Source organism: Eriocheir sinensis, unplaced genomic scaffold (genome assembly GCF_024679095.1).
Source record: "Eriocheir sinensis breed Jianghai 21 unplaced genomic scaffold, ASM2467909v1 Scaffold491, whole genome shotgun sequence".
In the NCBI taxonomy this organism is placed as follows: domain Eukaryota; kingdom Metazoa; phylum Arthropoda; class Malacostraca; order Decapoda; family Varunidae; genus Eriocheir; species Eriocheir sinensis.
In genome coordinates this window covers 318,666-335,760 of record NW_026111822.1, presented here as the reverse complement: position 1 = coordinate 335,760, position 17,095 = coordinate 318,666, and the positions used below count along the sequence as shown (strand labels likewise).

The 17,095-nt window shown below is 45.5% G+C and overlaps 1 long non-coding RNA gene across 1 annotated transcript; it reads left to right on the top strand.

Annotated features, from left to right (window-relative positions):
- The first annotated feature begins 8,286 nt into the window (after window positions 1-8,286).
- On the top strand, window positions 8,287-15,225 carry LOC126992578 (uncharacterized). Its single transcript, XR_007746654.1, has 3 exons — window positions 8,287-8,971; window positions 14,490-14,568; window positions 14,786-15,225. It is a non-coding gene; the product is annotated as an uncharacterized LOC126992578 (long non-coding RNA).
- The last annotated feature ends 1,870 nt before the right edge of the window (window positions 15,226-17,095 follow it).

Sequence of the window (17,095 nt, the reverse complement as noted above, 5' to 3'; positions counted from 1 at the left end):
AAAACGAAGTGTTTTGAAAAACCAGTCACGTACCCCAAAATTCCTCCCCCGTACCCTGGGGGTACGCGTACCCCAGTTTGAGAACCCATGGGTTAGAGGTAAGGAAGAGGTCTAGTATGTTGAGCCTGTCTCCAAGAGAGTCGGGAATACGTGTAGGGTGCTGAACCAGCTGCTCTAGGTCGTTGAGGAGAGCAAAGCTGTAGGCTTGTTCATCAGGCTGGTCAGTGAAATATGATGAAAGCCAAAGCTGGTGGTGAACATTGAAATCTCCTAGGATGGAGATTTCAGCGAAGGGAGAGTGGGTCAAGATGTGCTCCACTTTGGAATTCAAGTAGTCAAAAATTTTTACATAGTTGGTAGAGTTAGGTGAGAGATAAACAGCACAGATGTATTTAGTAATAGAATGACAACAGCACAGATGTATTTAGTAATAGAATGACAACAGCACAGATGTATTTAGTAATAGAATGACAATGGAGTCTTAGCCAGATGGTGGAAAATTCAGATAGAATGACAATGAAGTCTTAGCCAGATGGCGGAAAATTCTGAAGAGTCAAGGTCGTGGGCACGAGAGCAAGTGATGTCGTTGCACACGTAGGCGCAACATCCAGCTTTGGATTGAAATTTAGGACAGAGATAGTAGGAGGGAACAGAGTAGAGGTTGCTGTCAGTAGCCTCAGAAAGCTGTGTTTCGGTGAGGTTTAGTGGAGGACAGCTGGTGCTCCACAGAATGGCAGTTGGAATGGAGACCGCAAATGTTGCAGCAGTTGATAAAAAAAAAGTCTGAGAAGTCATCAAGACACCTCTCAAGTCAGCAGCCAAAAGGGGAGTCCTGGGAGGGAACCCCGAGACCCTATTATTATATACGCCATTGTGAATTTAAAATTTTTGAGGCCAAGGTGTGTGTTGCGTGTAAGTAATGTGGTGTGGAAAGGAAGAGGATCTGTCTTCAGAGAGCATGCTGAACTACTCTCTGGTGTTGATGAGACAATTAGGAAACAGAAAGTTATAACACAGGAAGGGTTTTTGGAAGGCTCGCTGCACTCTCCTCGCTTCCAGTATATACCTCACCGGGAGTGGCTTGCACCCGTTTCGGTAGGTGTCCTCCTACATACTCAACCCACGAAACGGGTCCTGAGTGCTCAAATAACGACATACTAAGCCTTTGGCCGCCACGTCAAGAACAACAGAGAAACGTAGCAGAGAGAGGGAGAAGAGAAATGCAGTAGAGAGAGCAGGAAAGGTGAAGTTGAAGAGGCAGAGATACACTGAAGGATATAGAAAGGAAGATAAAAAGTATGCTATGTAAAGAATGAAAGAAAGAATAATAAAGAAAGAAAAATACAAAATGAAAGAGGAAGTAAAGAAGTATGTTTATAACAGGAGAGATAGGCAGAAGTATAAGTGGAAATAGTTTAATAGGAAGAAGGATAAATAAACAGAGGGAAAGACAGATCGAGATAGCGTAAAGCAGAACAGCAAGGAAGGGAAAAGGGAAAAGGAAATATAGTAAGGAAAGAAAAAATATAGAGAAGTAGAGAAAGTAGAGAGAGAGAGAGAGAGAGAGTACTGGTTGCGATATTTCCATCTCTCTGTCTCTCTCTCTCTCTATCTATCTATCTACCTCCAAATACCCACAGGAGAGGCTATAATTAAAATCCTATCCAGTTTATAGTTAGCAGATAATATTAATGGAACAGACGTCTCTACATATCACGTGACGACCCTCCAGACAACGACTTTTAAACACAATACCTTCCAAGGGGTTATATGTACACACACACACACACACACACACACACTGACAGATAGATATATAGATAGATAGATAGATATTTATTGACCACAAATGTACATAAAACCAAAACCTTATACTCAATTCGGAAGTTATTCAAGAATGCTAATTTCGTTAATATAAGAACGTTTCCAATTTGTAGTAAAATCTTTATCTAGTCACTTAAATATACGGAACTCTGGTGTCGTTACCGGCTTAAAAATAGTTTGAAAAAATATTAAAACTTTACAAACTTAGATAATGATACGAAACTACTTATAATCACTAATTCTCTCTCTCTCTCTCTCTCTCTCTCTCTCTCTCTCTCTCTCTCTCTCTCTCTCTCTCTCTCTCTCTCTCTCTCTCTCTCTCTCTCTGATAAAAGAAAACTTAATAAGAAAAACCTAAAACACAAACCCTAAAATAAATATATACTGAAATGTTAGTAGCCCGGACATTTTAAGACGTCCAGGACATTTATAATTGAAATGAGCTTGTTCGGATCATCGGTCTCGTGATTAGGACATGATAGCTTACACACACACACACACACACACACACACACACGTCCGTTTAACTAGCTCGTATAATATTGTGAAAGGTGTGATGTCATCTGTCATCCCGTATCGTGAGACATCCCATATCCTTATTTTATCAACGCGGAACCCCAAAAATATTATCATAGACTGACTAATTAAGTAAAGCATCTAAGTGTGAAAAAAGTACTATTGAGGACTTAATTAAATAGCGATGGAAGGCTTATTATTAGGTCACAAGAAGAAGAGGAAGAGTGACGGTTAATATCCTCGTTACACACACACACACACACACACACACACACACACACACACACACGTCGTAATTTGCTTTCATAATAAAATAAATAAACTTGAGTGGGACAGATTCTGACAAGCAGACGACAAAAGACACGGTACCTTGTCGAAATTCAGGTATGTCTTTAGGATATGGGATGTCTCATGATACCCGGATGTCTCATGACGCCACACCCTGGGCATAACGACATTCAAAGTGGCCGTTAACACACACACACTACCATTACTACTACTACTACTACTACTACTACTACTACTACTACTACTACTACTACTACTACTACTACGTCTATTACTACTACTACTACTACTACTACTACTACTACTATAATATAATCAGTATTTCACCTTTGTGTATATAACCATAATTAGACACTATTTTTATTGTCTAGTTCCACGTCTCATCCATAATTAATCGATGTCTGTCAGGGAGCTTCGCCTCGACGGACCGTGGCTAATGTCAACATGAATTTGTGTATATGTATATATCATGTAATATGTATGATTAGCAATAAACGTTAACTACTTACTTAAAGAGAGAGAGAGATAAACAGGTGGGTTGTGGGTGGGTAGGCCGGGAGAGAGTGCTAATCTGATAATTGGCGGTCGACACACACACACACACATACACACGACCCTTAACTATAGTCCTGCTCCGCCCCCACCAACAGGCTAACAAGCAAACTACACGGAACAACTATCACTCACACACAAAGAAAAGTTCCCGGGACAACCGCGCCCGCCCTGCCTTTCCTCAGTTTGACGCAACCCTTCGCCTGGCCAGCACCATTCTCTGTCCGTCCGCTGCTCTGTGTGTTGGCGGCGGGAGCCCTTCGCCAGAACACACTGTCCCCGTATCTGCTGGACTGGGTTCGATTCCCATGCATTCTAGGCTAAGTGTTTGTGTGTTACGCCCCGATGGTCCCGTCCCCGCCCACGTAGCTGCTGACCCCGGTTCGATTCCCGCCCATGGCACCTGCATGTTACAAGTACTGCGTGTTATACCAGCGGGGAGTCCTTAACCCCTTGACTGCGGATTTCCTACCAGAAGACATCACCAAGCTACAGGAGTGGAGCAAAAAGTGGCTGCTACAGTTTAGTGAAGAAAAATGTGAAGTCCTGCACCTTGGGAGGGGATATCCAGCACACCGATACCACATGGGAAACACTCCACTATCCACCACAGAGGCAGAGAGAGACCTGCTGGGAGTGTATGTTACCAGGCTACCAGTGAAGGCCAAATCCGTGCCAATCGCAGCGGACGGGTTAAGGGGAGCGTCTGGGGGGGTATTTTTGATGAATATTTTTAATTCCTCGAAATTCACTTTATGGGCTCATCATACCAGGGATACAATGGGGTGTCACGTGGCGAGGTTAGTTTTTTAAAATTTAAATCCTCGCGCGGTCTGGCGGCCCTTTAAATATCTGGTAGTGTTGCCATACAGAGCGCTTTACGCGCCAAAATATGCATACATGAATCAGTGCTTTTATGTCCGTAATTTTTGCAATAGAGGATATTTTTTTACACAGGGTTAGAGTTACATTGACATTCATTACCAATACATTGTCATCGGAGAGCAGAATCGATGGGCGATCGATAAATTTAGTTTTCCTTCGTTTTCTCAAAACAGGGTCACACGCGCATTTATTTGATATTTCTAAGTTATTTATGGACCTAGCACAAACATAAAGATAGCGTTGGAAAGATAAAAAAAAATAGCTATAAATGCTAGTGATCAGAATCTGGATAAACATCAAAATTTTTATATAAATTTTCTAAGTTTAAACTTTGAACAAAAAAAAAAGAAAAGAAAAAAAAAAGAAAATGGAAAAGTAATCTCTAGGAATACACTTATTTTGTATGCCCGTTCCAGTGGTGTTTTTATTTTTGAGCTATCTAAACTCTAAATATGCTTTTTTTCAATTTCAAAATTTTGAAATTTTTGAAAAAAAATTCATAATTTTTTTTTTTCAACAAATCTTCACCAAAACTGTACATGATGTTCCTACTCAAGGTACACATCACCTGTGAGAAAATGGTGATCCTCTGATAATATCTTAGAACATGGCAGACGCTCCCCTTTTAACAAGCCACGTACCCGCCCACGTAACTGCTGACCCCGGTTCGACTCCCGCCCTCGGCACCTGCATGTCACAAGTGTCCTCGCCTCCATGCCAACGTTACCAGGGTGTCGTATATTAAGAGGACGGGGCCTGTGAGACTTCAGTGACCTCCGGCAGCACTTCGAGGTCAACATCACCACCTCCTCCGAGCCCTTAAGTATACATTGAAGTTATACGTATGGTTGTGGTGACGAGTACATGGTTAATGGTGATGGGGGTGTTGACTTAATGGTGATGGGCGTGTTGACTTAATGGTGATGGGGGTGTTGGCTTAATGGTGATGGGGGTGTTGACTTAATGGTGATGGGGGTGTGGCCTGAATGGTGATGGGGGTGGTGACTGAATGGTGATGGGTGTTGGCTTAATGGTGATGGGGGTGTTGACTTAATGGTGATGGGTGTGTTGACTTAATGGTGATGGGTGTGTTGGCTTAATGGTGATGGGGGTGTTTACTTAATGGTGATGGGTGTGTTGACTTAATGGTGATGGGTGTGTTTACTTAATGGTGATGGGTGTGTTGGCTTAATGGTGATGGGTGTGTTGACTTAATGGTGATGGGTGTGTTTACTTAATGGTGATGGGTGTGTTGACTTAATGGTGATGGGTGTGTTTACTTAATGGTGATGGGTGTGTTGACTTAATGGTGATGGGTGTGTTTACTTAATGGTGATGGGTGTGTTGACTTAATGGTGATGGGGGTGTTGGCTTAATGGTGATGGGGGTGTTTACTTAATGGTGATGGGTGTGTTGACTTAATGGTGATGGGTGTGTTTACTTAATGGTGATGGGTGTGTTGGCTTAATGGTGATGGGTGTGTTGACTTAATGGTGATGGGTGTGTTTACTTAATGGTGATGGGTGTGTTGACTTAATGGTGATGGGCGTGTTGGCTTAATGGTGATGGGTGTGTTTACTTAATGGTGATGGGTGTGTTGGCTTAATGGTGATGGGGGTGTTGACTTAATGGTGATGGGGTGTTGACTTAATGGTGATGGGGTGTTGACTTAATGGTGATGGGGTGTTGACTTAATGGTGATGGGGTGTTGGCTTAATGGTGATGGGCGTGTTGACTTAATGGTGATGGGGGTGTTGACTTAATGGTGATGGGGGTGTTGACTTAATGGTGATGGGGGTGTTGACTTAATGGTGATGGGGGTGTTGACTTAATGGTGATGGGGGTGTTGACTTAATGGTGATGGGTGTGTTGACTTAATGGTGATGGGTGTGTTGACTTAATGGTGATGGGTGTGTTGACTTAATGGTGATGGGGGTGTTGACTTAATGGTGATGGGGGTGTTGACTTAATGGTGATGGGGGTGTTGACTTAATGGTGATGGGGTGTTGACTTAATGGTGATGGGGTGTTGACTTAATGGTGTTGGTTGTGTTGTCTTAATGGTGATGGGGGTGTTGACTTAATGGTGATGGGGGTGTTGACTTAATGGTGATGGGGGTGTTGACTTAATGGTGATGGGGGTGTTGACTTAATGGTGATGGGGGTGTTGACTTAATGGTGATGGGGTGTTGACTTAATGGTGCTGGGGGTGTTTACTTAATGGTGATGGGGGTGTTGACTTAATGGTGATGGGGGTGTTGACTTAATGGTGATGGGGGTGTTGACTTAATGGTGATGGGGGTGTTGACTTAATGGTGATGGGGGTGTTGACTTAATGGTGATGGGGGTGTTGACTTAATGGTGATGGGGGTGTTGACTTAATGGTGATGGGAGTGTTGGCTTAATGGTGATGGGGGTGTTGACTTAATGGTGATGGGGGTGTTGACTTAATGGTGATGGGCGTGTTGGCTTAGCAAGATGTAGGTAACAGGAGAGAGAGACACGGGGAGAGATGGAGAGAAAAAGAGATGATAGAGAGAGTCACTGGAGAGAATGTCGTTCAGTATGTATATGGACCAGCCTCGTGTGTCATGCAGTATGTTTTCTGTCCGATATGTTTTGTCTTTCCAGAGCTGCCGTGATGGAGGCCGGACTCGTGTGGGACCGCGGAGATGCCGGGCCAAGAGGGGGAGACATCACAAAGAGTCACACCAAGATAGATAGGTCAATTTAGGTCAACAAATGTCAACAGTGTGTTAATGAGGATAGGTTATCACTGGTTAGCTGTCTAATCATTGGGAGTGACTAGTGTGCAGAGCTCGGCAACATTATGGAATACTAAATGATATCAAGTGATTGTGTCTAGTTTTTAGTTTACTCTCTCCTCCTCCTCCTCCTCCTCCTCTCTGTCTATCTTCATCCCTTCCTTTTAATAAATAAGTTATCTTTTGCTTAATTAACGTTTATAATTCTTTCTGGTGGTCAAATCTTGCATCTCATTTCCTTATCGTCCATTCTCTCTCCTCCTCCTCCTCCTCCTCATAATCCAATTCCTTCTATTCTCCTTTATTCCTTTTTCACTTTCCCTCCTTCTCTTTTCCATTCCCCTTCCCCGACTTTCCTCCATTCTTTCCTCCTCTATTCTTCCTTCATCTCCTTCTCCTTTTTCTCCTTTCACTCCTCCTCCTCCTCTGTCTATCTTCATCCCTTCCTTCCTTTTAATTAATGTCTAAGTTATCTTTTGCTCAAGGTTCTTTCCAGTGTGTTTGTGGTGTCCGGCTCTGCTTGCTAGTTTGTTTTGTCACTGTATAATTGTCAATCCTAGTTTTTGTCACTAATTGTCAGCCCTAGTTTGTTTTGTCACTGTATAATTGTGAGTCCTAGTTTGTTTTGTCACTGTATAATTGTGAGTCCTAGTTTGTTTTGTCACTGTATAATTGTCCGTCCCAGCCAGGCGCCTCTTCCATGTAAAGATATCGGCAGCTTCAAGCCTTGCCGATATCTCAATCCGTACGTGAATGTAAATTAACCGAAATCCTTGTTACTAAGCCCTGCATGGTGCTCTCTCACATAATGCTTCTTTAAATTTTCAGTCTCACTTAACTTCCGGGGTTAGTAATATATTTTGCCATGAGTTAACTCCCCGTGATGGCCAGTTTCATGTACTATATATAAGTAATTTGCCTTTTGCATGGCTGTAATTCTGCATCCGTGTCTAAGGCCCAGTTTCACAGTTCCTCATGATGGGTTAGTAAGCTCCGAAACCAATACCAGAGCCTTCGAAATTTCCTTGTACGGTGTCTGGAGTTTATATTCAAGTTCACAAATTTGACGAGACTATACAGGAAAGGTCTTGTGTGTTTATGCTACGAAGGAAAGGGAGGAGAAGGGAGATGAGATTGGGAGACGAGTGAGCCGAGATCCTGTTTATATTCCAGTTCACAAATTTGACGAGACTATACAGGAAAGGTCTTATATTGTCATGATACGAAGGAAAGGGAGGAGAAGGGAGATGAGATTGAAAGATGAGTGAGCTGAGATGGTGTTTATATTCAAGTTCACAAGTTTGATGAGACTATACAGGAAAGGTCTTATATTGTCATGATACGAAGGAAAGGGAGGAGAAGGGAGATGAGATTGAAAGATGAGTGAGCTGAGATGGTGTTTATATTCAAGTTCACAAGTTTGACGAGACTATACAGGAAAGGTCTTGTGTGTTTATGGTACGTAGGAAAGGGAGGGGAAGGGAGATGAGATTGGGAGACGAGTGAGCCGAGATCCTGTTTATATTCAAGTTCACAAATTTGACAAGACTATACAGGATAAGCTGTGTTTATGATATGAAGGAAAGGGAAGAGAAGGGAGATGAGTAAGCTGAGATCCTGTTTATATTCAAGTCCACAAATTTGACAACACAATACAGGAAAAGCTCTGTGTATTTAGTGTGTCATCGAAGACCGCGCCATTTAGAACAGTATGGGATTCTATAGCTTGGTTCGGGAGTGTTACAAAGACCATGATGGACTGTGGAAGCGGCCCTTAATGTTCCCTTTTCTAATATGCTTCTCTGTTTTTGCAGGATGCCGCGGACGGACCATGCAGAGGACTCATCGCGACGACACCAACGGTTTGGTTAAGTGGGTTCTCTTGTGTGTGCGTCTGTGTGTGAATGGCAGGCCTGTCGTATGATTGTGTGTGTGTGTGCGTTGGCGGTATGCCTTCGCACTATTATTTTGTTAGGATGTATTTTTTTGTGTGTGAACTTTTTGCACGTAATCTTTTTTTATACCCATAGCTAGCGTTTGTTTGTGTGTTGCTGTGTTCCGGGAGATGGGCGCCGGGGGACATGGGCTGGGGAGGGCGCACGTGACCTCCTCTGTCCGTGACCTCTTCAGCTGGGGAGACCGGTAAGCATTTTGATATAGTTGTGTGGATAATGGATATTGTTTTTTACAGCTAAAGAAACCGCTCTAGGGCAACAAGAAAATAGGTTTATAAAAAGCCTGTTAACCCCTTCCCGGCGGCAGGGGAGACGTATGTTCTACCCCCCAAAAAATAGGTTTAAAAATAGCCTGTTAACCCCTTCCCGGCGGCAGGGGAGACGTATGTTCTACCCCCCCAAAAATAGGTTTAAAAATAACCTGTTAACCCCTTCCCGGCGGCAGGGGAGACGTATGTTCTACCCCCCCAAAAAATAGGTTTAAAAATAGCCTGTTAACCCCTTCCCGGCGGCAGGGGAGATGTATGTACAACCCCCCCAAAAAATAGTCTCTGTATAGACGCTGTTGATGTTCATCTGTAGTGCGGCCTGATGAACGAGCCTCCCATAACCCACTTAGCCAGTGGGGTACCTCTTTGGCCGACTCGGTAAGGAGTGGCTCTCCCGTCACGCTGGTCGCGGGTTCAATCCCAGGCAGCCGGGGAATACCCTCTCCCTGTTGTGATTAATTTCCCGTGTGTTTCGATACACGCAGAGGACGTGTGGGACCGAGAGAGTAATAGAAAAAAGAGAATAGAAAATCTCGTCATTAAACATCCATATGTGTATATAGATTCCCCGCAAGTGGGCATTCCAGAGTGACGTTTCTATATCGACTCTGCCGCAAAACTGAACAAACATTTACATCTATATATAGATGTTATTTAACCATTTCGTTGCTAAGCGCTCGCAACGAGACTATCCCCTCAGGCGCGCTCGGACACCCCAGCAGGGGAAGGGAATCTCTCTTAACCGCTGTATCTCACAAACTATTCATCACAGTTTCAAAACAAAACTTTCATTGGAAAGAAGAGGCCAAGATCTATAAGATTCAGTAATGTAAGCCTCTCCTGCGAACATACAGGCACGTTCAGGGGGTGTTGCCTGTGAAGACGTACATTTCTACGTGCGCGACGGTCAGCCGTAAGGCAACTACTGTAGATCTCTTGATGACGGGGTGCTGGCAGGGCAGTATTGACAGCTGAAAAATGTACAACTATTTGGTCAAAGAATCCGTCAGGTGAAGCTATGTAAAAATGTCGCTATATTGGACAAGAACATCCACCAGTTGCTCGTCCGTAGATTTGCCGCGCTGGGCTGACATGATTTTCCACCAAGTTTAGTATAAAACACACTCAATTGGCAATCCTGTGTTGTGAGAATTAGTGTTTGAACACACTCATACGCGGGAGATTTGAGTGCGGCTGAATGTCGCAGTGAGCGTTTAGCACCACCAGCAAAGACGCCTAACGCCCGCTGCAAGCGTTTAGCAATGAAAGGGTTAAGTTAGACTGGTTATATGTATATTGATACATTCAAATGAAGGTTTAGAGTGTAACCACTGATGGTACATGAGTCAGGATCATCAAAATCATCCAAAAAATCAGCACCTATATCCTCGGCTACCAAAGGAGTCATTTCCTCCGGCTCAAGAGGTCTCTTTCTCCCTGACATGATAGACTATGATAATAAAAGAAACTAGGAAAAAATGCAAAAGTTCCCGGTGTCAGCTGATGTGCGTTGCATATCCCACAAGGCACAAGGGTGACTGTCCTTCAGAGGCAATGTCGGCAAGTGTCCAGGGGGTTGAGATGCCCAATGGCGATTTATTTTGTTAATTTTGTCAGTAGTAAGGAATCGTCTATTTCTTTATTCTATTTATTATTTTTTTTACGTTGCTGCCTATTGCGCCGGCAGGCATCTTCCCGGTCGGGCCTGATGGTCGGCCCAGCCCGTTCTGGTGCAGGCGAGTGTTTATAGTGGCGCCATGCTGCTATCTAATGTGGGCAAATGAGAGCAAACGTCTATACACTGACGCGCCGACAAAAAGTCCCAATTTCCAAACGTCACTATATAGATCCTCTGCCGGGAAGGCCTTAACCCGTGGGCGTCGGCAACGGGAAAGCCGAGAAGTGGCCGAGAAAAGTCAACATTACACTGCATTTTGAGACACAGAAAAGAGCATGGAACGTACATCAGAGTACCTTTTTTTATTTATTTATTTATTTTTATTTTTTTTTACATCGTTGCCTGTTGCGCCGGTAGGCATCTTCCTGGTGGGGCCTGATGGTCGGCCCAGCCCGTTCTGGCGCAGGCGAGTGTTTATAGTGGCGCCATCTTGCTCCTCTCATAACCACAAAGCCATTAAGAATATTTCCTTCTGCTCAAACTCCATTCTGTTTGTGTGGTGTTTGTCACAAAATAAACAGTCTTGTGGCATCTAGCCGAGAGTCACTTGTCAAATGCAGAGAATTTGACAAGTGGTTACTGTGTGGATAGCTAATTCAGTCTGCCATGACCTTACAGCACCACCCATGACAAAAAGCCCACCTCAAGATCACTCACCCACCACAATGACCCGGGGCATGCATGGTGGGTTGCGCTGTGCCACCATCGCCTAGAATTAGCTCGAATTGTGGGTTTTATGGCAAGCCCATTTTAGGGTCCACCGTACCACAGCCATGACTTGTGAAACCCCAGAAAAGGGTCTGCCGATGTTCTTGGGTTAATCGCTGCTCCTTCAGAAACAAAAGTTATGAGCGGCTGAAAGGGAGGTCAGTTTCGGGAGGAGAGGCGTCTCGATAAGTCATTCCTCGTGAGAGAATTCAAGTCGAAGGCAGGAGGAGATATAGACACAGGAAGGGTGCCCCAGAGTTTACCAGTGTAAGGGATGAAAGAATGAAGATGCTGGTTAACTCTTGCATAAGGGGTTTGGACAGTATAGGGATGAAAGAGTGGAGATGCTGGTTAACTCTTGCATAATGGGTTTGGACAGTATAGGGATGAAAGAGTGGAGATGCTGGTTGACTCTTGCATAATGGGTTTGGACAGCACAGGGATGAAAGAATGAAGATGCTGGTTAACTCTTGCATAATGGGTTTGGACAGTATAGGGATGAAAGAGTGGAGATGCTGGTTGACTCTTGCATAATGGGTTTGGACAGTATAGGGATGAAAGAGTGGAGATGCTGGTTGACTCTTGCATAATGGGTTTGGACAGCACAGGGATGAAAGAATGAAGATGCTGGTTAACTCTTGCATAATGGGTTTGGACAGTATAGGGATGAAAGAGTGGAGATGCTGGTTGACTCTTGCATAATGGGTTTGGACAGCACAGGGATGAAAGAATGAAGATGCTGGTTAACTCTTGCATAAGGGGTTTGGACAGTATAGGGATGAAAGAGTGGAGATGCTGGTTAACTCTTGCATAATGGGTTTGGACAGTATAGGGATGAAAGAGTGGAGATGCTGGTTGACTCTTGCATAATAGGTTTGGACAGCACAGGGATGAAAGAATGAAGATGCTGGTTAACTCTTGCATAATGGGTTTGGACAGTATAGGGATGAAAGAGTGGAGATGCTGGTTAACTCTTACATAAGGGGTTTGGACAGTACAGGGTACATGTAACAATATTTGTATACGTGTGAAAATTGATTTAAATGAGTATATAATGTTAGTAATTGCAAAAATGATTATATATGCATAATAGAGGAGATAAGTGATGATTTGACCATTTTTAGTTAAGAAAAATTCAGTTAAGTACGTGAGAGATAGCGATGGAATTTATACATTCTTAAAAATACTTAAAACTACTTATCCTCCCTAATTTCTATCTTTCCCGTACTTAATTAAATTTTGGCATTACAATTTTGTTGACCTTAACCCGGTGGTGGTGGTAGCAGCAGGGGTCATGTTTCTTAATGGTCCCTCCAAGCGAGAAAAATGAGAAAAATCACCCCGCTCACAAACCATTTCATAATATATATCAAAGCATTTGTGATCAGTTTAGGTATCATCTATTTTGGGGAGTTTCAATCATGGCACAAATTTGGCCCGTCGCTGCTACACGGTAAAGCCACAAATTTGGCCCGTCGCTGCTACACGGTAAAGCCACAAATTTGGCCCGTCGCTGCTACACGGTAAAGCCACAAATTATAGCCGGGAGCATTCTGGACCATCTAGAAAAGCATAATTTAATTCATGATTCACAGCATGGGCTCACAAAGGTCTTCCTCCTCCTTACTAACCTGTTGTCCTTCTACACTAAAGTAATCGAGGCGGTTGACAGAGATGAAAACTGTGACATATTGTATCTAGATTTCAGTAAAGCGTTCGACAAAGTTCCCCATCACCGGCTATTACTAAAATTACAGGCTCACGGCGTAGCTGGTAAAGTTTTGAACTGGATCAGGGCGTGCCTCAGTGGTAGGAAGCAGAGAGTGCAAATCAATGGTAGGAAATCTGAATGGGGCAGTGTTACGAGTGGAGTCCCTCAGGGGTCGGTGCTGGGTCCTCTGCTTTCTATTATTTACATCAATGACTTGGACAGAGGAATTAGTAGTGATGTCAACAAGTTCGCAGATGACACCAAGGTCGGTAGAGTAATCCAATCAGACAGGGACGCTACCGTTCTCCAGGATGAGCTTGACGGACTATATGATTGGGCGGGGAAGTGGCAGATGGAATTCAATGTCGGGAAGTGTAGCATTTTGAGTGTAGGTAGGAATAACCCCTTACACAATTGCTCCTTAAATGGCACTCCTCTAAGCAGGTCTGGGCGTGAGAGAGACTTAGGAGTCCTAATGAGCGCTGACCTCCGTCCTAGGGCTCAATGCATTCAGGCCAAAAATCGTGCCAACAGAGTACTTGGTTTCATCTCAAGGAGCGTAAGCAATAGGAGCGCTGAAGTCATCCTCAAACTTTACTTAGCACTAGTTAGACCTCACCTAGATTATGCAGTGCAGTTCTGGTCCCCATACTATAGAATGGATATCAAGGTGTTAGAATCTGTACAGAGGAGGATGACAAAGATGATTCAGGGGGTGAGAAACTTGCCTTATGAAGACAGGCTGAAGCAGTTAAATCTACACTCGCTAGAAAGGCGAAGGTTGCGAGGAGACTTGATCGAAGTCTGTAAATGGATGAAGGATTTAATAAAGGGATGTCAATAAGATTTTGAGAGTGAAAGAGCCAGGTAGGACGCATGGAAATGGTTTTAAGTTAGACAAATTCAGATTCAACAAAGACATAGGCAAGAATTGGTTTACTAACAGAGTGGTGGATGAGTGGAACAGGCTTGGGGGCCATGTTGTGGGTGCCAATACCATAGATACATTCAAGAAGAGGTTAGATAAAGCCATGGCCTTGTATAGCCTAACCAGCCTCTTGCAGACTCCTTATGTTCTTAACTCTTGCATAAGGAGTTTGGACACACAAACCATTTCATAATATATATCAAAGCATTTGTGATCAGATTATGCATCATCTATTTTGGGGGGTTTAAATATCATGGCACAAACTTGGCCCATCGCTGCTACACGGTAAAGCCACAAACTTGGCCCGTCGCTGCTGCCGGGTTAATGGAGCAGCCACCTGTGTCTGAGCCAAGATGTCTGGATGTCTCCGCCGCTGCCTCTCCGCATGTCTGAGTCTCCCTGTACTTCCAGCGTGTTGCCCCGGCTGGAGAGACACGTTGATGGAGGCGGCTGCGTGTGTCGTCCCTTGCCTGTATCCTCTGGCGTCCAGGTAAACAATGATAATGATTATGATAATACCAATAATAGTAATGAATATAATAATACCAATAATAGTAATGAATATAACAATACCAATAATAGTAATGAAATGATAGTCGGTCAAATAACGAGATCATTAAATACTGTTGCTCTTGTATAATTTTCATAGTGTGTCTAATTCTCCGTCAGTCTCCTGGGTTGTGTCTAAGTCGGTCTTGTTCTTTCAGAGGCGCGTAAGTGGAGAGCATCGGCGCAGCGCGGGAGCAGCACGTCAGGGTGTAGGGTGTTTGTTTAGCTGGTGTAGGGTGTTAGGGTGTTAGGGTGTTAGGTGTAACAACGGTTGGCTCTTTCACAGAACGGGTGTGATTCCGTTCTGCGTTTGAGTCTTCCACCTTCAGACGGTCTCCCTCCGAGATGTCTGAAGTTTTTTTGTCGGTTTTCTCCGTAGGAGGAAGCCGACTCTAGCTACTCTGGCCTCTCTTCCGGGGGTCAGAGCGGTCGGGCTCTGCTTGGCCAGGCGTTGCCTTTCGCGTTGTCTCCGCCGAAGTTTTGCCAGACTCTTCCGTAAGGTTGAGCCTGGCTTTTTTATTAGGTGGATCAGGCTGCCTTCTTCCAAGGAGTCTGATGGGAGTGGAGTCTTTTTTTTGGTGTATGTCTGTGGGTGCTTAGTGGGTAAGGGCGGGTGGGGTAGAATGGTTGGTGGGCTGGAAGTGGGTTGGGGGATGAACCTCCTGGGATTTGGGTTGTGTCGAGCCTTACCGCCTGGTGTGTTGGGTACACCTTCACGCCAGGGGGGGGGTGCCAAGACTATATCCATCTCCTGGGCAGGGCGATTCCCCTTTCCCATGCTAACTGGCCCTCCTCCGTCTGCCTCCCCAAACCCCCGCTGAGTGCTTGTGTGTGTTATTTTATTTAGGATGTCTTTTTTTTCTATGCCTTTTTCCCGTGTGTTTATACCCAATAGCTAGCGTGTGTGTGTGTGGCAGTCCGGAGGCGCGTGCAGCGAGGACATCACATCACGTCACTACGGTATATCCACGGTATTTGGTTTAGTGTGCTGTGTGTGTTTGTGTGTGTGATGGCAGGCCTGCCGTGTGTTTGACCTTTTGCTGTGTGTTGCTGTGTGACTGCTAGGATTTCATTTCTATGTATGTTTTTTTCCCCATAACCCCCTTCCTCCCTAGCTCTTTAGCTGTTGTCCCTGGCGAGGCGCTGGGTGGATGCTGCCGGGCGACCAACGGCGGTGGCGGTGTGCAACGCGGGAGCTGCTGAGGTTTGGGTAGCACTACGGTGCAGGTTATGTAGGGTGTGTGAGTTTTTTTTTTGTGTGAGTGTCTTTTTTTTGTGTGGGGTGTTGGCGGGGGACTTAGCTAATCACTGTGTCAGGAAGGCATGGGCGTGGCCGTCTGTCCATCAGGCCGACGGGCGGGTGTGCCACCTGGCAGTCAGGCTAGCAGGTGACAGGCAAGCTATCTGGTGGTCAGGCTGTCAGTCGGGCCATCAGATAGGTAGGCAGGCCACCTTGCGGTCGGGTTGTCGGGCGGGCACCCCACCCTCGGTCAGGTAGGCAGGCAGCAGCGTCTACGCTGAACCGTACGGCCACACGTACGAACGCACGGAACCCGTACGCTACGTTCCGCCGCACTGACGCTCGTCGTACCTCTGCTCGCACGCTTGCGGGCGGGTTGGGGGCGGGGGGCGGATGGGCGGACGGGCGGGCGTACGTGGGAACGGGCGGGCGGACGGGTGGTCGGGCGGGTAGGGAGTCGGAGCAACGCTTGAAAGACGCGCAGATAGATGTCAGATTCTCCCGTAGGGAGGTCTGGCAAGGTGTTAGTTTAGGCGGCGGGGTTGTACGCGGGCCAGTCTGTGTTACAGCTCTGCCGCCAGGGTAGCTCCTTACGAGCTGCCCAAACTGAGGACCAGTTTTCCTCACAGGAGGAGGCTGGTGGGGCCTAGGGTGTTAGGGGTACGACGGTTGGCTCTTTCACAGAACGGGTGTGTTCCGTTCTGCGTTTGAGTCTGCCGCCTTTGGGCGTCTCCCTCTGAGATGTCGGTTAGGATTTCTTTTTTTTATATGTCCGTGTGTGTAACTGTTGCCTTTTAGCCTGTTGTGTTCCTGAGCAGCAAGAAGAGGCGGCTGTGGTGACCCGCCCGATGCGGAAGGCTTCTGGGCCCTGTCGGCGGGGGCGCACCTCTCTGGCTGACTGGTTGACCAGGCTTTGACCAGGTGGCCGGGGAGGCGCATCCTCGCTGGGCGGGGTCTGGGGGCCCTCCGTCTTGGGGAGGTCGCTGCAGCAGGAGGAGGTAACTACTGCTGGTTTTGTAAGGCATTGTGGTTGAGAGCACCTTGCAGCTGTAACGCGAATTTCGTTCCGTAATAAACAATGTACCGCCATGCTGCCTGTCCTTCCTCCCTCCCAGCACTGTGTACGTCTGTGCGTGTGTGTGTGTGTGTGTGTGTTTGTCTTAATTCTCCCTCACTGCACTGTGCGTACGTCTGTGTGTGTGTGTTGCTCTGTCTCTGTCTCTCTCTC